The sequence below is a fragment of the Phalangium opilio genome, unplaced genomic scaffold (assembly GCF_054372755.1).
Source record: "Phalangium opilio isolate 3A_F unplaced genomic scaffold, DU_Popi_V2 ptg000043l_1, whole genome shotgun sequence".
Classification (NCBI taxonomy): Eukaryota; Metazoa; Arthropoda; class Arachnida; order Opiliones; family Phalangiidae; genus Phalangium; species Phalangium opilio.
The window spans coordinates 593,341-615,714 of NW_028324167.1; the positions used below are offsets into that span (position 1 = coordinate 593,341).

A 22,374-nucleotide genomic window follows, 5' to 3' on the forward strand; every position below is an offset into this window, starting at 1 on the left:
AGCATAAATCCAACTAGACATGGACTCCGGGTATCCCAACCACTTTACAAAAATCTCCTTTTGTTTGTTTCGAGTACGTCTACGAAAAACCTTCTCGATCCTGTACATTACGGGTTTATCTATCGACTGGAGGTCCCTAGCATAAAACACGCCTTTTATATGATGTTCATCCAAATCTTCCAATTTGAATACAGGAGGGAATCTATCTATCTTTTCCGTAATCTTAAAAACTTCCATGGTAAAGTTATGTTCATACCCTTTCTCGAAAACCATCTTGTTATGAGAAATTCTAACGTAGTCCCCGACTTTTAAATCTATCGTATTAATACTCGCGACTTTTTGTTTAAAGTATTTTGCGTAGATAGTGTCAAAAACTTGATGTGCGTTAGTTCCCGTAACCTCTGAGGGAGCAATTTTTATGGTTGAGTGGAAGGAATTATTATATGCCTGAACAAAAGCCGACAATACATCCACATATCTCTTGGTATGGTTGTGCGTAAAGTACCTATACATACGTCCCTTTAAAGTTTCATTAAAGCGTTCTACTATACAAGCCTTTATATCGTCGTTCTCGGTAGTGAAAAATGCCACACCTTTCTCCTTTAAATAGGTCTGAAAAAGCTTATTCTTAAACTCTGTCCCTTTATCCGTCTGTAACTTTGATGCTAGTGTATCCTTAAATATTGACTCGAATGCGGATACCATCTCTACCCCAGTTTTTGTTTTCATGGGTATTCCCCACGCCTTTCTACTGAAACAATCAATCACTGTTAAAATATAATTATAACCATCGTTATACCTATTATATACATACCTAAATTTTGGATGTTGAATGATTTACACACATTCTGCGCATGCGTACAATCTTCCGGGCTTAGCGGCTCATCTGTTAAATCATTGTGGAAGCAGTTGATTAGAGGTAACTGCACCTCTCTAAACCGCTCCTCCGAATCCGTGTGAATAGGGGTATACACCCTTTCGTAGAAGTAGTTTTACTTCTTCGGGTTCTAAAACTGAATTCAATAGAGGGAATTTTTGGGGTCCCCCTTTAGCTAACTTTGAAACCAATGTTTCAAGTGACGCCGGAAAAAAACGGATGCTATCAATGAAGCGTAGATTTCCCAGCGAGAAAGAAATATATGACTCGCTATTAGACGCAATACAATCAATTCTTGTATTTTTTATTGTTGCTATATGTTGCATAATGAGATGAGCATCATATCTGCGAATTAAAAAAAATCAAATGGTTGAGTAAAATAATAATAATAAAACATAATATATAATATATAATAGGGTTGTAAGTCGGAAAATTTTCCGGAAAATGACCGAGCTATATTTTTCCGGAAAATTTTCCGTATTTTTCCGCTACCGGTTTCTAAATTAAAAAGTTGAAACTTTAAAACTTTTCAATTGCTTTTCTTTTCAAAACATTCATTATTTTGTTTTCGGTGAATTCGGAGGGAGAAGAATTGTTTGTTAACCCTGTTTAAAGTCACAAATTATGGGAAAATCAACCACTAATATTTGGCGGTACTTTAATAAATCTACTAAAGATGGCAAAATAACTAGAGAATGTATATATTGTAAAAAATGTTATGCAAATAACGCAACGTGGATGAAACGCCACTTTTCATCTGGTATGTGCAAAAAGTGTTTCCCATCTTGTATTGAAAAGTTTTAAAATTAACTGCACGAAAAATGAGTCATCTCATGATATGCAACTACATTTGGTAAGTCAGCGAGGTGTAATTAGTTAAATTCGTAATTCAATTATATAAAAAGGCTGCAGTTTCTATTTTAAAATGTATCTATTATATTAATTTCGAACTCAGGACAACAAAACTGAAGAAGCTATCGAAATATCTTCAAAAGGTTGATAAATTGACTCAAAGCTCACTTAATTGCTAGTTTTATATTTTTCCGATTAGCGGAAAATTTTCCTCTTCGCGGAAAATTTTCGGGAAAATTTTCCGCGTTTTATTTTTCCGGAAAATTTACAACACTAATATATAATAATAATATATTGCAACGGTCTGCAGAACGCGTTGCAGACGACCCGTTGCAGACGACAGTGGACGGAAGCCTCACACTTTAAAACCGCCGGTTTATGCTCAGTCCACTGCCGTCGCGTAACTACCTCAACCCCAAACATCCTAGACCTTTCCGGTTGCCACCCTTCCCCCTTTCGCGGATAGGAGATAGCATCCACATGGAATCATATATAAAGAGAAATTTTATCTTGTATAAGGACATTCGCATTCACACCCGGGTGAAATGTAGTCGTTATTATTTTACTGAACCTCATGGTTCAGTCTCCTTAGTTATGTTAATTTTTATTTTAGTTATGTAATAAAAATCAAAAGTTTTGATTAACTGATCGTTATGTCTTCTAATTTACGTTAATGAAATGAGAAGCCCTTGTACGCGGAAACGTAGCTTCGATATGCGTTACAATTGGTGCCGTGTACCCAGTGAAACGAACCCCGTGTTACAAATGGTGCCCGTGCCCACGCGATTCGAACCCTCGGGTATTGCTTCGTTCGTGCCGCGCTTTCTGCCTTGCCGCGCCGTCTTCTGCCGTGCCTCGCCGCCGTCTCGTCTCTTTTCGACGGGGTGGTCGGACCCGCTCCGAATTTTTCGATCGTGCCCGCGTGTAACATCTCGGCGTATTTTGTCCGAGACGGAATTCGAACAAATTGTGTACGCAAGTATGACATTTCTAAGCCTTATTACCTCGTGGCGCATGGCGCGATACGCCCTGCTTCTAGCTTAGACAAGTCAATGTCGCCGTTAATTATGATAGTCTTCAGATTTACTATTCGGATTTAACTTAATTGTCATCGAACTTTTCCCTCGCCTTAAAACATGATAATTTCTACAACCTTAAACGCGGAAAACGACCTTTTACTAACACGCGCCGACACAACATGTCGAACTTAATGAATGTGCACCTCCATAACTTGTTAATAACCACGTCTTGCGTAATAAACGGAGTATTCCACTACCCAGACAACGTCCTATAACAAGAAAGGCCACAAGTATTGACTTCCGGCATAATAGTACTGCGCGTCGTACAGACATGTTCGTTACCGCCCAAAATCGTGCCTGCGGATCTGACAATCCCCGGCTACGACATACAACAACTGAACCAGAGACCCCCAATGGAAATCCCCGCCGCAGATCAAACGATCCAGGACAGGACAACACCGCCTCTGATCAAACGATCCCGGAATGGAAAATCCACAACCAATCACTGACATCCCCTACAGAACCTTCATCAAGAAGTAAGCCACCTCCGAAGACCCACAAATTCTCGAGCATATCCAACGCCATCGGACAACAACAACGCCCTCGGACAACCATGACGCCGTCGGACAATCGCACCGCCATCTTCCCCGGAAACATCAATCCTCAACAGACGAAGACGTACCATGCAGACTCACTTAAAAATCCTTTATTTTCACTTAAATTATAACAATGTATAATTTTTCTTTGAGGGGTAGGATGCAACGGTCTGCAGAACGCGTTGCAGACGACCCGTTGCAGACGACAGTGGACGGAAGCCTCACACTTTAAAACCGCCGGTTTATGCTCAGTCCACTGCCGTCGCGTAACTACCTCAACCCCAAACATCCTAGACCTTTCCGGTTGCCACCCTTCCCCCTTTCGCGGATAGGAGATAGCATCCACATGGAATCATATATAAAGAGAAATTTTATCTTGTATAAGGACATTCGCATTCACACCCGGGTGAAATGTAGTCGTTATCATTTTACTGAACCTCATGGTTCAGTCTCCTTAGTTATGTTAATTTTTATTTTAGTTATGTAATAAAAATCAAAAGTTTTGATTAACTGATCGTTATGTCTTCTAATTTACGTTAATGAAATGAGAAGCCCTTGTACGCGGAAACGTAGCTTCGATATGCGTTACAATATATAACCTGCTTAAATTGTGCATCACGACTGGGATGAATTTCGGCGCTTTTAGTTTCAGATTACAGCTCTGACACGTGCTTCCCCTATACGCTCCGGTGTAATGATCATGGTCGCGTGTTTTGATTGATGTTTCCAGGAATACCGCTTCACACACGTAGCAGCGACTCGAGGATTGGAACGAGTCCTCCTCTTCCACTGTTAACTCCATTGGGATATTTTCATTCAAATTTTCGGCTATTGTTTTTGACTCATCCATGAGCATTTTTAAAAACTTCATCCCACCGTCACGCCCTCTATACGTTTCATGTCTAACTAGTTTCCCTGAATAGAGTATTTAGTTAGATGACTATCGTACTGTTTCACAGATTTGAAATTACCAGTTGGACCAATAATGGTGTAGGAGAACCCACAAGCTACATGAAGCGCCAACGTTGTGGTTGATGATAGCGAGGTTTCGGGAAGACACGTAGCCACCTTTGTCAACAACGATTCGAAATCCGCGACAATGATGTATGGCACCTTTAAGAGAAACTGTTATAAAGTTTTGTCAAACTATCATTTTATTAATAAATTACCATTTGATTCCACCCGTAATTTTTGAATTTAAGAATAGGCTCATCGTGTGGCATTATAACTCGCTGCGGGTCGTGCATGTTACACTCGCGAATATGGTCATTATATACCGCTTCGGATGAGCTTCTTTTTAAACAATACCGACAGTAATACGATTCATGACCGTGCTTGGTGAAACCACTAAACAGTCGACTTAGGTGACGAATTAATACGAAATGTTTTGACTGACCATTGGACACCAATAGCAAGTCAACTTCCCTAGACTGTTGCACTTTATTTCCGCTTACATAACGCGGAAAATATCCTTTTTCATATGGGAAAATATCAATATATAAATTGTTTTTCTCCTCGAATCGTATCAATTTAAATGCATCTAGTTCGAAGGGGAATTTAATGCCACATAAATCGAGTTCATGCTCGTATTGTTTATAATGCGTTATACGACTTGGGTTGACTAAAGCCGGGTGTAGTTTTGATAAAACAGACCACAGAAAGCCCTTATTTTCTTGGATCTTCTAGGTTAAGGCTCACTGTAGCCCGTTTATTCGCAATCACACGTGGCAATTCGAAGTATTTACCTCCAATATTGGATGATATTAATTTGTAAATATATAATTCGATCCAACACCCAGCCGCTCCCCATAGCTTCGAAAGTGCTCATACTTTCGGTGATCTTATCTCGACTCGAGTTAATTTTCCCCAGAATAACTTCCGGTGTCATAGTTACATGCATAAATTCTCGGAAGAATGGTAAAGTTTCTGCCTCAGTGGCAGTATTAGCCAACTCCCGAGTGTACCGCGCTTGTACCACCATGTACCATTTAACACCCTTTTTCACGCTTAGTTTGTTTCTGAGGTAAGTTTCTAGTTTTTCCCGGTGTTTGTTTATGAAAAAAACGGGGTCTGTCACACCTTCTCGGGCGGTAATTCTGGCCGAGAAAATCGCGTTATCGAGCGCGTTCACTTCCTCAATGTTCGGTGGAGGATTCTCGGGTGGATTGACCTGGTTTCGTTCGGCCTCACAATTCTCCATAAACTCACTCAAACCGAGATCATCTTGGGAGAGCATGACATCATCATCATCATCATTTTGTTTAACTTCACAATTGTCCATAAACTCCTCAAGACCATCGTTATCTTGGGAGAGCAAAGCATCATCCCCATTTTGTCCACCTTCCCACCCGTCCATAAACCCCCTAAGACCATCTTCATCTTGGGATAGTAAAACGTCATTGTTCACATCACCTTCATAAATACCTTAGATTTTAATTCTTATACCAATTTAGAAAACCAAGATTGTCTTAAACCCCTGGTTGTTAGCTACACCCTATGCATCAATGTGCTGCGGGTAAGACACTATACAAGGGAAATCAATAAACTAAATATTTACCAACTTCAACTTCTCTTTTCTTTCCTCCGTTTATCGGAATCGGTGCCGCTTTTCTATTTACGGGAGAATTGGGAGGGGTGAAGCTTTCCGCGGGGTTACCGCGATGTATTTGCCGTTGATGGTGAGATAAACTATCTTTACGCAAAAATGACCTATCTCAAACTGGACATGGAAAAGAATTATTACCATGTTTGGTCCGCATATGACGACTAAGGTTCGGCTGGTTGGTGAAGACATCGGCACAAGTAGAGCAGGAGAACATCTTGAAATCGAATGTGACCATAACACCCATTTCCCCTCCCTTTTATACAATTTTTAGGTTCACGTATATATTGTTTCACCCTTTTCCGTGATTTCCATTGGATAAAAATATTGTCAGCCTTAAACCGTGTCTTTTTACGAGCATTTTCTGGGGTTTCAAATTTTCCCCATCAACGTACATAAATCCAATTGCACCAGGTTTTAAGATGGTGTAAAATGGAAGACCCAAAAAGAACTTTCTAGAAACAAACAAGTTGGGAAAACCAAAATAATACCTCTCCGTGTCGAGAAGATTATATAAACAAAATTATCCAATGAAAACACTTTTGCCCTCATACTTTATATATATAGGAGGCAATGAATGAAATATATCACAATGCACGGGCCTTGATAGATACAGGAGGCAATGAAGGAAATATATCGCATGCACGGGCCTTGGTAGATATAGGAGGCAATGAAGGAAATATATCGCATGCACGGGCCTTGGTTGATACAGGAGGCAGTGATAATCTCTCTTTGTACGAGAGGTTTATCTTTAATATTTAAATAAATATAATTATTTTTAATTATTTTAATCTTCAGTAATTAACATTAATAATAGTTAAATCGTTTAAAATAAAGTTATACCTATTATCATCTAAAACTTTGCTAATATTGACGTTTAATGTGAAGGGTACCCCTCTTGCCCGCTTTCTTCAAATTTTGGGGTATATATACGATTCGATTCCATTATAATAGTAAGGAAAAAGCGCAATTGCGAAAACCTTTGGTGGCGATCCCACCTTAGGGAGGCTAGACGTTTCTCGTAACCCTAGCTGATCGCCGCGTATATCCTAAAACCAAACGATGATAATGGAGTAGAAGCCAATGATACAGATTGGTGTCTATGTGGAATAGACGGCAGACCAGTGGATGGTGGTGTTAGAAGCCAGTGTAAGTGCAGACAGGTGTCAATGTGCGATTGACAAAGAACAGAAGATGATGGTGTTGGAAGCCAGATAAGTACCAGACTGGTGTTCATGTGGGATGGACAAAGATCAGAAGATGGTGGTGTGAAAACTCAAGTAGAGGAGCCATTTCCGTGACTGTGAAAGCAGTTCGGAAATGGCGAACACGTTTGCTCCGATACGCAAACTGCGAACGCAGTCACGTGGGTGTAACAACGGACAGAGTGACACACACACACACACACATACAGACAGACAGACAGACACGGCCGTTACAGAACCTCTCCTGGACTACGTCACACGGAGAGGTAAAAAGAATTAATAAAAACTGTCACTGTAGACAAAGACGGGAAAGTGTAAAAGATCAGTTTAGAAAATAAATTGCCTGAAGTACAGATATTAAAATTGTCACTTTTGAAGACATGATCATAAAACATCGATTATTTGAAAAAGTTCTTATCTTACTTTTTTCCACCAAATTTTCATTAAACTCAAAATATTTTTCTACATTATTTACACAAGTATTTTGCTCTATATAGTAGTTCCAGATAAAAAATGGTATCTTCCCCAGTAGCACTGCCGACGTAGGGCCTACATGGTCGGCTTTGTGTGTTACCGACGAGTTGGTAAAAAGTCACTAATAAGTCGGGAGAGTAATGGTTTGAAAGTCGAAATGTCCGCCTGGAGGGACGACGGCCCGCCGGTTTTCCTACTGTTTTGAGGCTACTATAAAACGACTGTTGGCCGACTATATCTCGGCGTCATTATGCCTACCTTAAAGCCGCGCACAATCCGACGATTGCACGGCTTTTTAGTATAGGAACGGTAAATCGTCGGTAAAGGGCTGGTAGAGTAAGGGTTTGAGAGTCGAAATGTCCGCCCGGCGGGACGACGGCCCGCCGGTTTTCCGACTGTTATGAGGCGACTATAAAACGACTGTTGGCCGACAATATGTCGGCGTCATTATGCCTACCAAAAGCCGCGCTCAATCCGACGATTTCGCGGCTTTTTATTATAGGAACGGTAAATCGTCGGGAAAAGGGCTGGTAGAGTAAGGGTTTGAGAGTCGAAATGTCCGCCCGGTGGGACGACGGCCCACTGGTTTACACGACACGAATGAAATACGACTCTCATCCAACACGTTTGAGAGTCGACTTAACCGCCTGTCAGCAAGAGGTCCGACGGTTTTGCGACGATCAAGCCTTAACTCGAGGCTTCATTCGCTTATAGTAAAGGATACTGATACCTAGTATTTAAATTTCTTTATTACATTTTCAATGGAAATATTAGCTGCCTTGCTAATTGGTTTTAACAAAAAGTAAAATTTTTCAGGGCGAGTATAATATTTACATCAATTAAAGCATTTATTATTATTCATTGTTAATATCTTCGATGTGGCCAGTTGCTATCTATTAAATTACAAAAATCTTAATGAAAAATATACACTTACAGATTTTTTTAAGAAAATAGAAAAACATACAATTCTAAAGGGTATTACTTGACACATTTTTCTCTTAAAATGTTTGAAACCGAATAAAAATTCTGTAACTAAAACAAATTGAGATCTATTTTGGAATTCAGTATTATTTTCACAACCAAAAATCTTTAAAATACTTAATATATAAGGTTTTTGAACTCCAAGCGCCCCAAAACACTTGTTTCTTTCATATAAAAACAAAGAAACTGAAGGTATACGAAAACGTTTAAGTTTTGGTTTCACTTTGTAGGGGTGTGGTTCCCAGCAGATGAGAATCTAGGTAAAAAGCAAAGGCTTATGCATTAAACTGAATCTAAGAGGTAGATAAATTGATAATTCAATAACAAAATTCAAACCTTACGTGACAAACGAAGACGTTTCTAGTTTATATAGTGTGACAAAGAACCTTAGCGATGAAATTAAAAGTTAGCGAGCCTAGAACTAATCATTTTCAACCACAAAAATCTCGCTTAAACATTCTAACGACCCAGCCGCGTCAGAGATACTGGAAAGGCTGACTTGCTTTCGCACTAGCAGCGCCCTCTTCGATTATGACGTGCATGGCGTTACCTTAGTTACGCCAATAGAACAGAGGCGTGTCACCTGACCCGAGAAATTACAGTAGGGAAAATTCAAACTAGAAAATTTGATGTGTTTTCTTGCTTTGCAGTTTTTTGTAACGTTATGTTTCCAGTGTTGCCAAAAATATAGTATTATCAACTTCTGCTTGTGGGTCGAAATATAGTATAAGTTAAATATATAACAAAAAAATTTTGGAGGCATATGCGGAATAGTAAAAGTCAAAAAAACCGTCCCACGGAAAAAGAAGGCCCACCAACAACTTCGTTTTTCATTTTACTCTTTTTAAACATGACAATACCGACTAGAGGGAAGGAGTTGGTAATCAATTGGCAAAAAATGTGTTGGAAATTTCTAGACGGTAGGCAAGCCTACTTTAAACCATCTCAGTTCCAACTGTCGGATAAATGTCGGTAACTAAACGGCCTAAGAATAACTTTGCTTTTAAATTTACTCTTCTTAAACGTCACCATACCGACTAGCGCGAGAGAGTCGGTAATCAATTGGCAAAAAACCTGTTGGAATTTTCTAGACGTTAGGCAAGCCTACTTTAAACCATCTCAATTCCAACTGTCAGATAGATGACGGCATCGCCAACTAAAAGAAGTAGTCGGCTTCATGAGTCGGAAAAGTGTCGGAATAAGCATGGTACAGCCGACTGGACCGTAAACCGACTATTCGACCTTTAACCGACTGTTATGCGGAAGGCTTGTGCTACTGGGGTTTTTTTAAGGGATACTGGCTTGATACTAGGTTTTACTTTTGACTAACATTAAGGTTCAAATACTCCAATTTTTATATTTTAAAATTGGAAATATTGCCAAGCAGAAAATTACAAAGGCCGTTTGAATGTGATGTAGTTATTAATGTCCAAAAGATATTTTGGGAGCTATACATCACGTTAATTTTGATACTTTTAAAACTTTCAAAATAACGACTACAATGGGTTAAGTTTTCACACAGTTTTTTCAACCATTTTCTGACTATTTTATTCTCCTCAAAACTAATTGAAAATTTTAAATATAAAATAAAATGTGCACGCGTACTACTTTTAAAATGATGCACATGTTTCATGACAAAATATTTCGACTTAAGTAATTTTGGTGGAAAAAACTAAGATAAGAACTTTTTCAAATAATCGATGTTTTATGATCATGTCTTCAAAAGTGACAATTTTAATATCTGTTACTTCAGGCAATTCATTTTCTACACTTATCTTTTACACTTTCCCGTCTTTATCTACAGTGGCAGTTTTTATTAATATCTGTACTTCAGTCTTAATATTAATTAAAATTGTTCAGAAACCTTAGGAGAGTAAAAGTATTGGGGCATTGTGCATACATTAGTTAACGCGTTTGATCTAAACAACCATATATTATAAAACTGTCATTCCTGGATGCTTGACTTGACAATGAACTCAAATTGCTTTCCCGTAATTTTCACATGCAAATACAGAGAGAGCTGTAAATAGTTATACCACAAAAAGATTCCGTACACCTGAGCACCAACATATGTCATAAACTTATCAAGTTCAATTAAAAGTCATTTGTAATCTGCCTTAGTTACCAGTCGGCAAGTATTCTAGCTTAAATACCAGTCGTCGGTATTCTAGCTTAAATACCAGTCGTCGGTATTCTAGCTTAAATACCAGTCGTCGGTATTCTAGCTTAAATTCCAGTCGTCGGTAATCCAGCTTAATTATCAGTCGTCAGTAATCTAGCTTAAATACCAGTCGTCGGTATTCTAGCTCAAATACCAGTCGTCGGTATTCTAGCTTAAATACCAGTCGTCGGTAATCTAGCTTAATATTACCAGTCGTCGGTAATCTAGCTTAATATTACCAGTCGTCGGTAATCTAGCTCAATTACCTGTCGTCGGTAATCTAGCTCAATTACCTGTCGTCGGTAATCTAGCTCAACTACCTGTCGTCGGTAATCTAGCTCAATTACCAGTCGTCGGTAATCTAGCTCAATTACCTGTCGTCGGTAATCTAGCTCAATTACCAGTCGTCGGTAATCTAGCTCAATTACCAGTCGTCGGTAATCTAGCTCAATTACCAGTCGTCGGTAATCTAGCTCAATTACCAGTCGTCGGTAATCTAGCTCAATTACCAGTCGTCGGTAATCTAGCTCAATTACCTGTCGTCGGTAATCTAGCTCAATTACCAGTCGTCTGTTATCTAACTCAATTACCTGTCGTCGGTAATCTAGCTCAATTACCAGTCGTCGGTAATCTAGCTCAATTACCAGTAGTCGGTAATCCAGCTTAATTACCAGTCGTCGGTAGTCTAGCTTAATTACCAGTCGTCGGTAATCTAGCTTAATTACCAGTCGTCGGTAATCTAGCTTAATTACCAGTCGTCGGTAATCTAGCTTAATTTTTTTAGTCGTCGGTAATCTAGCTTAATTACCCGTCGTCGGTAATCTAGCTTAATTTCCAGTCGTCGGTAATCTAGCTTAATTACCCGTCGTCGGTAATCTAGCTTAATTTCCAGTCGTCGGTAATCTAGCTTAATTACCTGTCGTCGGTAATCTAGCTTAATTACCTGTCGTCGGTAATATAGCTCAATTACCTGTCGTCGGTAATCTAGCTCAATTACCAGTCGTCGGTAATCTAACTCAATTACCTGTCGTCGGTAATCTAGCTTAATTACCTGTCGTCGGTAATCTAGCTTAATTACCTGTCGTCGGTAATATAGCTCAATTACCAGTCGTCGGTAACCTAGCTCAATTACCCGTCGTCGGTAATCTAGCTCAATTACCAGTAGTCGGTAATCTAGCTTAATTACCAGTCGTCGGTAACCTAGCTCAATTACCAGTCGTCGGTAACCTAGCTCAATTACCCGTCGTCGGTAATCTAGCTCAATTACCAGTATTCGGTAATCTAGCTTAATTACCAGTCGTCGGTAATCTAGCTTAATTACCAGTCGTCGGTAATCTAGCTTAATTACCAGTCGTCGGTAATCTAGCTTAATTACCAGTCGTCGGTAATCTAGCTTAATTACCAGTCGTCGGTAATCTAGCTTAATTACCAGTCGTCGGAAATCTAGCTTAATTACCAGTCGTCGGTAATCTAGCTCAATTACCCGTCGTCGGTAATCTAGCTCAATTACCCGTCGTCGGTAGTCTAGCTTAATTACCAATCGTCGGTAGTCTAGCTTAATTACCAGTCGTCGGTAGTCTAGCTTAATTACCCGTCGTCGGTAATCTACCTTAATTACCAGTCGTAGGTAATCTTGTTAAATCACCTTTATTGTTACTGTCTGTAAGGAAGTTGGTATTTTTATATTTATGTGTGGGGTTCTTTTCCAACTTAACTTGTTAGCTAACACAAGCTTAGGTCTGCTTGTTTTTAACCACCACGAAAATGGGACCAAATAGGCTTAACCGTGCTAACATCATAAACTGACTTTTATCCATGCTAAAATATCGCAGATTGGAATGTTTTGGAAAATTTGAAATTAAACATACTTAAACTTAAATTTTATCAATAAAAGTTGGAAAGCGGAAAATCTAAATACCAGGCTTTCGTTTAAAACCGTTTTCTAGTCAAACAAACGAATAGTTATTGCATTACGGCTACCACAAAATGGTTATTTGTAAAATATATTCCCATGTTATTTCTATGGAAAAATTTCGAGGTTTTCGTCAAAATCTATGATTATTTTTATTGAAAAGAAAACCACCCTTAGCAACTTCATTTGTTATAAAATAAACCATTAATTGGATCTCTTTGAAATTTTAACCACATAATGAGGGCCCGAATTTTAGTTCTGTGGAGTTGTTTCAAAACAGTTAATACGATACAAAAAAGTTATATCCAATCAAAACTCTTCCTTATACATTAAAGTCAGTATGAAGTCTTATCTAAGAGAGCTACCGCTCTCAGAAAATATTCTGGATGACTCGAGGGGATCGACACTTCATATTATCGTATTGGACATCCGAATTCGGCCTATATTGTAGATATTGTAGATTCAACATGACGCTTTGATGTGTAGTTTCCCTCAGTCTAAGAAATACACACATCTGATAAAAACCCAAACTCTATCTTGAACTGTACTATCAGGTCACAATGTTCATCGAGCGGGTTTTCACCCGAGTTCCGAATGTATATATATGATATAGAGTTTGACCACCCAGAACAGAGACTGGTTATCACCTCGGTCTAAACGTCAAATTGACATGTTACGTTAGCACACACGTGTTTTCGCCATCTAGTTGGAACGAACGACGGGTCGGATATGTACTATTTCCTTTAGCATTTCTTTTGAGTTATAAGTATAATCTGAACTAGTAAGCGACCACCCAGTAACTACACCTGATTTCTTACAGTTTGTGGGTTTTATTTGGGTTTCCGAAAGAAACCAGTGATTCAAGGCAAGAGACAATTTTGATTATTTGGCCACAAGGTTTTTTTTCATTCCTAGAGTAAAGTTCACCTAAATTTCTTTTTCAAGTATCTTAATTTTAAGATAGTAGCGGAAAATTTACCGATTACGGATGCGTTCCCGGTTGAAATATATAACCAGGGAGAAGACGCGGAAGATATAGTTCAGAGCCATAGCGGACAACAGGGGTTTCCCTAGCTCTACTCTCAATAGAGGTTTCGATAGAATTCTAAACAGAAATAATATTAATCGCAATACAAAACTCAAATCCGATTACAAAAAATCCGAATTCGTGATACTTCCGTTTAATACTCTAAGCCAGCAGATTGGAAACGTTTTTAGTAACAATAATGTAAAACCAGTATTTAAACCCACCAACAAACTGCAATCGATATTTGGATCCCTTAAAGATAAAATAAGCCTACTAGACAAACATGGTGTCTACGAAATATTTTGCTCTTGCGGTAAATCATACACGGGACAATCGAGACGTAACTTCCGATTTAGATTTAACGAACAAAAAAATGATATTAAAAATAAGAAAATCCTTTTATTAATGAAAACAGCGACCACAGAATTCTTTTTGAAAAGGCAAAGTCTATCACCGTAGTAGACAATTACTTAAAATTAAACCTGAGGGAGTCTCTCCATATTAATATAAAAAGAACACAAAAAACATCATTAAATAAAGACAATGGCCCTGCCAGCTATTTAACCGAACTTTGGTATGGGGGTGGAAACGACAAATTGGACGAGGGAGGGGGGGCCGACGTAGTCGAAAACTAACGCACGGAAAGAGAAACCAGACCAGACCTGAAGATGCCTCTGAATAGAGGCGAAACTAGTGGCTTGTACGTTTAAATAAACGTTTCTATAAATTTTTAAATAAAAATTTTTTATTGTGTGAATTAACGTGGTTGAGTTAGTTTTCTATCTGTATATTGTAATAATATTGTATAATATAATGTTTACCAAAAGTTCTACCGCTAAAAATTTTAAAAATCAATTTCTATTTATGTAAAAAGGCGATTCTCAGTCTGTTTTTCCTTCCAAGGGTTTTTATCCTACTGGGTACCATAGGAGCATGGATAAAAAAATCCGCGTGAGGAAATTTGTTTTCACGCTATAGGATAGGCAACTCCCGTATTTCTGACGACAGCTTATTCTGTATAATCTGATTCAGCTTGGGCTGTCAGCACGCGCAAAGCTGGGTCTCAATGTAACGTAGCTTTGTGCGTGCTGACAAGAGACGAAGAAAATAATGATTCTCTGGATTTAAAATATCCGCGAGTTTTATCTCAAATGTATGGGCGGAAATTCTAGTAGGCTTCGTAAAAAGTTGAAGAGCCTCGACTGTCGAGTGTCGACTTCATAGTCGAGCCAGTGACTTTTAAAATTTCAAGTAATACTAATTTAGACTATTAGAGAAGGATGTTAGAGTAAGTATTATAAATATTTATTACGTTTCTAAATCTTTTGGGAATCTCAAGAAATAATTTTCGCTATTTTTAATAGCACAACGTTCCTTGATAATGTTTGAAGGACCCACCAATTGATTACATACGACTATGCACGTATTTAAAACTAAAGCCTACAGGTCCGTTCATATGAGATAAAAATCTCGCGGATATCTATAATCCTTTTTTTTCTTCGTCTCTATTCAGCACGCACAAAGCTACTTAACATAGAGACCTAGCTTTGCGCGTGCTAACAACCGAAGCTGAAAATAGAGTATATACAGAATAAGCTGCTGTCGGAGATAGGGGAGTTGCCTATCCTATAGCGTGAAAACAAATTTCCTCGCGCGCATTCTTTATCCAAAACAGAAGGTTGATATTGTATTTTTTTCTATGCTGGGGATAATTATCGGGGGATTTTTAACTTTTCTCGGATAGGGTTAACAATCGAGGATTTTGTCTGGGGATGGGGGATTATGTAAATTTCAGTAATGAGAGATTATGCCTGGGGTTCTTTGTCTTGGAAGAGTTTAGTCCGTATACCCATGTGAATCGATAAAACCTAAAAGCTATTTTTCAGTTGTAATATGTAAATCGAGATATTGAACAAGTTTTGAACACACTACCAGCTGTTTATACGTCAATCAATCCTATATCGCGTTTTTTGCATAAGTAAATAAACCGTCGTAAGTATACCAATACAGAAATTAGTACTGGAAGACCAATAAATCAAACCCATGTTCTATGCCCTATATACCATTTGTTACTCAAATTTCAAAGACACCACTAATCTAAGACATCGAGGTTTTTTTTACATTGGGAATTTCAATTTAAATCTTAAGGACGTCTAGGAAAGGTCAGACAATTTTAGGCTTAACATCTATAAAACCATTCGTTATAATTTGAAAATATTCAAAATGTATTTTTTTCCAAGTATTCATGATGTATTTTTTCTCTATATATTCATGAAGAAATTTTTTTTCAAATATTCAAGATGGATTTTTCGAAATATTCATTATAGATTTTTTCTTAGTTATCATGATTGATTTTTCTAAATTTTCATGATTAAATTCTTGAAAATGTTCATGATCAAATTTTCAAAAATATTCATGATTAAATTTTTGCAAACATTCATGATAAAATTCCTGAATATTTTCATTAGTGAATAAACGTAAATCGTAACATCATCTCCAACGTAGGAAGGCACTTGTTTACCGTGATTATACACTTTGGCGTGGCTGATGAATTAAGTGATTGCCATGCTGCAAGCTTAAAAAACAAGGCAGCCTACCTACTCGGAAATAAAATCCAAAAGCTATTTTTTTCTCGTTTCATGAAGCCCAGACCCTATTATTATTAATATTATTATTATCATGTGGATGACTGTGTAAATTCCAGTGAACTACTTATATAGTTTTTATATACACATTAAAAATCCATTTCATTCATTATTTGAAGAATACTTTTTTAATTACAACGTTCTATAATTAACCTTAGATTTAACAAAAAATAAATGGCATTCTAAAATTTAAATAGATAGTTGTCTAATTTCAAAAGTGGTGGAAAAATTAAACTTCCAGACAAAAGGAGAAGTATTCTAATATCAATATTTTCATGTCATTAGGACGAATGAGTCTTTTTAATTTAAATAATATAATAATTCGATCCATTATCTTGGGAGATTACCATCCATTTCACAATGAGAATTAATATTCGCATCCTTCTTCAAGAATTTGTTATTCTCTAATTCATGTCATCGTGAATCTTCATTCCCGATTCTCCGCTACATTTCCATGGTAGACACGTCATCTATTCTGCAAACTGGAGTTCTGCCACGATATTTATTCTCCAAGCACTCAAAACATTTCCAAACAAAATCCAACCAAACATTTTTATACCGAAAAGACACTCAAACATTATTTACCGAAAAGACACAAAAACATTAATCATCGAAAACGCGCCCACCCGGAAGCTACACAAAATATTTTTTCTTAAAGACCTTAAAACATTTACTTCAGAAAGAATTCAACCCAAAACGCAAACTTCGCGCATTATGGAATATTTTAAATATTTTTAATGTCGAAAATCCTTCCACTTTTGCAATCACAACTTGCTTATTATTCCAAATTCACAGACTTAACACTACCCTGCACACAAATCCAAAATTTCTACTTTCCAAAGCGCCTTCCAAAAATTTTATTTCTAATTTGGAACCCTATTGTCCTTTTAAAATCGAGACCCTACTGGCAATTAACTAATAAATCGCCACATTACTGAACGTATTTCTTAAAACCTCATTTCTATAATTTCAGAGTAAAACTATGCTATGGCTTGAACATTCTGTTTTCTGATCGTAATGTTTTACTACTGAGCTAAGTTGATATAGATGAAATAAATATTCGTTAGGTTTATTTGCCAATGTTTTTAACGTCACGATTTTTGTCATAACTTTTGATTGTCTGAACCGATTGAAAATTTGAAAACAGTTTTGGATTCTACATGACAAGACGCGTGCAACAATAGCATTGCCGATCCATTTGAAGCATTATTTCGTGACGTCATTATCGGGGGGCTTTACTATTTGCGCTATGGTTTACGCCCTATTAGTGCCATCATGTCATTTTTAATTTTGAAATAATTGTGAGAAGGCTACCTATCTAGAAAGTCCTATTTTGTTACTCTAGCTCAAATAGGAACAAAATGGCAGCCAAATGAAAATGTCCAGAAACTTTTGTCTGGGACTGTACCTATACATACGCCCCTTTAAAGTTTGATTAAAGTGTTCTACTAGACAAGCCTTTATATCGTCGTTCTCGGTAGTGAAAAATGCCACCCCTTTCACCTTTAAATAGGCCTGAAAAAGCTTATTCTTAAACTCTGTCCCTTTATCCGCCAGTAACTTTTATGCTAGTGTATCCTTAAATATTGACTTGAATGCGGATACCATCTCTACCCCAGTTTCTGTTTTCATGGGTATTGCCCAAGCCTTTCTACTGAAAAAATCAATCACTGTTAAAATATAATTATAACCATCTTTATATTTAGCTAAGGTTCGCATATCATTTAAATCCGCCTGGTATTGAACCATAACCTTGTTACGTTTAAACTTTCTAAAAACCTTTTTGTGTAAAGTATAAGAATCCCTACCCTTTAACCAATCTAATACTTGTTGTCTTGTGACCTCCGAGGGTTTGGCTGCCAAGTAGAACTTTTCCACCCCTGCATAACTGGCTTCGTGAAAATAAATTCCTTCTAGGATTTCGGAGACGTTTTGTAGGGGAGCCATGGGACTCCCGTCGATCCAACCTTTTTAATCTTTTTCACCGTAGTCTTTTTCTTAGTGGAGGATTCGGAGATAGTAGATAACGGGTTATTTGCCAGAGGTAGCCGAGTCTTTTTTACCGATGATGTTCGATTATGTGGTTGGAACCACTGTGGAGCGTAATGAGCTAGCAAGTTCGTTACGGCGTAAAATCCTCTCGATTTGGTGTTTGAGTGCGTTGCAGGTCTGACAAATTCTAAAACAATATCCCTAATATCCGATCCTGGCACTATAGAATTATTAACAACTATTTCTCCGTTAGCTAACCACCTAAACTGACCAGGGATATTTTCAATATGATCAACTAACTTCTGAACACGGGCTATATACTTAAGAGGAATATCATCCATCCACGCTACGTTTAAACTCGATCTAGGGTTGTTCTCTAACAATATCTGCTTCGGTTGCTTGACTATAGTATGTAGATTAGTGTACCGTTGTGGAGTCTGCTCGTACAGACGCCATTTTGAACTATCATCCAAATCCTTTCGAACTAGAATAGAATTCATATCACCGTCTAAAGCCGTTACCACCTGCTTTTGAGGGTGGGGGAAGGGATCATCTTTGAGCGTCTCGCTAGAGATGAGTAACATTTTCTGGGCGTATTGCATAATTATGAATTATTTCCGGCTATCGCGCTGATAATCGTAGAAACGAGGGGGAAGAGGAACGAGAAAAATCCACACCGTCTTGAACAAGAATGGCGCGTTTACGTTTCCAGGATAGTTTTTTACTGGCAGTCTTCCTTAGTTTCACCGAATGTTTGGCTAACCGAGTTTTTTAAGACTCGTTTAAGTTTTCTTTTCCTTGTAATTTATTATGTACACACTCTGATATGGAGTCGATTAATGATTTCTTGGCACTTTTTAGTAAAACTCGCCTCTGACCACGTTTCGATTTAGCTAAGACAGAGAGCAAATCTCTTTGCGAGTGAACAGCGTAACTCATTCTTGTAGAATACCGCATCGTTTGAGAGGCTTTCTAATTTAACCTGGTGACGTACACGACACCCGACTCGTGAGGAAATACTCCGGTTCTAACTCGGTGGTTCTCCGGACATCGCTGATTCTTATCAAGTAGTAGACAACCGAACGGGCTACTCGTCACGTCTCGATAGGCGTCGACAACGAAACGCCAGTTTTCAGGGAACATCTGTCTGGCAATTGTACTCAATTCTTGTTTATCACGAGGCGACTTCATGAGTATGATATAGTGCGCATCCAAAGAAATATCTCGAGTCTTTAGATTGGTGAAATAAGTTTTGAGTGATGAAAATTACGCTCAGATTTCTGTGATGACTACCTTTAGTAAATAGGGGACCGATCTGTTCCTTGTTTTCGGACCTTAGATCGTCGATTATCAAGAGACAGGGTTTACTATCGTTATATTCAGTTAAATTTGGTAATTCCTCCTTGAAAATAACTTCGCCTTTCAATTTATCAAAAAACGGCTGCCATTCTTCGTATTACCAATGAATCTCATTAAATTTATGTGAGAACATTACATCCTGATACTCAATTAGTTTGAGAACCATTTGAGTCTTACCGGACTGAGATGGACCAGCCAAGATGGCGTTAAATGTATGGTAGAATGGATACATGACCGAATCTTCCTACCGTCAGCGAATAAATGAGCGAAGTCAAACGGATATTCACTTATACAAACACCTCCGGTGCAAGAATTTTTAAACGTTCGATTTTAGGACCATCGTTTTTAAGTAGATAGTTTAATTTCATATCCATAGAAGCGTTCATCTGGTTTTGAAAAACTCTATCGAAATCGATGATTTGTGAAATGAATTCCCCGTAGGATTAACCCTATTTTGTGAGGAAGTCTTCATTTGTAATGGATCGTTTTGGTTTTAAAAACTCGAATAAAAACGATCGTTCAGAAAAACTTCTAATCGAACTGTTTCGTAGTAGAAAAATTCGACGCAAACGATCGGTTTTGAGGAAGTATATGGAAAACTTCATATACATGTATTAGCCTTATTTTAAGAAGTGTGACAATGATTTATTAGGGCGTGATATCTTCACATTTTTTGTAATAGAAATTTTTTGATTTACAAGCAATATTACAAAGCATATAATCCCAGAATTGTTCATCCGGAAATGTATTCACGGTAAAGTCTTTTGTAATCTCGGAATAACTCATTTTACTCATAGCTAATGTAAAATTCATTTCCACACGTGTATTCCAGTCACACATTATACATTCATGTTTTATTTGAGAGGGATTATTCCACTCACATCCGTCACAAGTTTTAGAAATTGTTTCCCTTAACTGGTCTAGCACACTGCACACGTTTCTGAATTTTCTCATGAACCCGTTAAGCCTCATCTAGAAACGTAACGTCCTCGTATTTCTCCAATAATGATAGCCAGAGAGGTTTTGAAACGGTGAAACCGACTTTCGTAGGGAAGTATTTCCCGTAATTCACACCACCACCTAGGCGCATTTCTCGAACACTAACGATCCTAATGCCTTGAGATATGGATAAGTCAACCCATTTTGTTTGAGATCCATCGAAAAACCAAGATGAGGGCAGTGGCGGTGCCTGAATTTTTTCCAGTGTAGGCTGAAGGTAGTTTTAGGGCCCCTAGTAGGGTTTTTCAGTTTTCCACCCCCTTCTATCACAAGTTTGTTTGAAAAAAATATATATATATAATTTTTAATGTTTACCTCATAGTTTTAAATCAGTTTTGCTTTTTTTAAAGAAACTGCTCATTGTTTTTTTTGTTTCTCAATGTCTGATTGTCTTGTCCGTTTTTGTTTACTCGTTTGAGACCAAATAACTATTTTCTGGTACTTCTATTCACTGGACAGGCATAGCGTTTAGACTATGAGAGAATTTCGTTGCAAAGAGTAAGAGACTATGCTTGTTCAGACTGAAATTCTATAAAATTCTGTTCTTATATACAACTTTGAACATTTACCAGGAGCCTCCGAGATATCTAGGCCCATGCATATAGCGAAGCGAGAATATTTTTTTGACTAAAATAGTTCGCCGTGTTTTCCCGCTTGGTGGCGATTTTAGCACCGTAAAATAAACAAGTTCAGCCTCATGACCCCGTTGACTGCTACAATACTAGGGCAAGGTATAGACGTAGAGCGGTGAAGCCGAGGTCGCGGATAGTTAAAAAATGTTTTTGAAAATATCCGAAGACCTTTATTAAACAATCATTCCAAAGAAGTAAAGGATAAAAATGCTAAGGTTAAAAAAATGAAAGGTTTTCAGTGGGTAAAAAATCCTCTAATGGTATATATCAAAACTGTGAATTAGCAACTTCAAGAAGTTTTGTTTTACTAAAAGAACAACGATGTTAAAATCTCAAAATTACTTTTTTTGTCTATACAATCTAACCAATAGATTCAATAAAAAGTGAATAGCCCTAAAAATTACGTTAATTTAAAGATGAAACCTTTCTCTTTCATAAAAGTTTTATAATGGGCCCCTAAAATGTCATTGATAATTTATGGAAGACCCCGGTCGCAACGGTCATTAAAGCGCCACCTCGTACACACAAAGGGTAAAAATATTTCCTCTATGAAACTGGATGTTTCCCCACGTAAAAATCGACATGCATGGGCCTAGATATCTCGGAGGCTCCGATTTACCCTATGGCTGGTCAATGCTAATAAAAACTTCCCTCTAATGTCGACTCATCGACTGACTGTGGATGGAGCTGCCTTTGCAGTGTGGGGGAGGGAGGCGATGGATCGCCTCTAGAAACTGAATTTTACCAATGTTTACTATATTACACAGCAGATTAACCTTGGAGATATTTTAATACCCAACTTTTCCCTTTCATTCTTCATTTTTTGAGGTTTTTTTGGGCCCCTTCTCCTAACTTTTGGGGCCCCTGTCTAATTGTCAGGTAGGCTATAGCCTACTTAGCCTTAATGTAGCGCCGCCACTGGATGATTGGGCAACCGACTCGTTGTCCAAGAAGGACGTGATTTCTCTACGCTCTCGGTATAGCACCTTCAATTCCTCCTCAGTCAAAGTAATTAGCCTACTCCCATCCAAAGAGCCCATC

At 37.9% G+C, this 22,374-nt stretch overlaps 2 long non-coding RNA genes across 3 annotated transcripts; both read right to left on the bottom strand.

Annotated features, from left to right (window-relative positions):
- Nucleotides 1-4,204: 4,204 nt before the first annotated feature.
- On the bottom strand, nt 4,205-4,972 carry LOC149677260 (uncharacterized). Its single transcript, XR_016366403.1, has 2 exons — nt 4,514-4,972; nt 4,205-4,457 (listed from the first exon to the last, which is right to left on the bottom strand). It is a non-coding gene; the product is annotated as an uncharacterized LOC149677260 (long non-coding RNA).
- A 3,382-nt stretch (nt 4,973-8,354) lies between these two features.
- On the bottom strand, nt 8,355-9,128 carry LOC149677261 (uncharacterized). Of its 2 annotated transcripts, none has more exons than XR_016366405.1 (4): nt 8,948-9,128; nt 8,724-8,862; nt 8,590-8,657; nt 8,355-8,518 (listed from the first exon to the last, which is right to left on the bottom strand). It is a non-coding gene; the product is annotated as an uncharacterized LOC149677261 (long non-coding RNA). The 2 variants fall into 2 exon arrangements; XR_016366404.1 differs by having other exon boundaries at nt 8,943-9,122.
- Between the last annotated feature and the right edge of the window lie 13,246 nt (nt 9,129-22,374).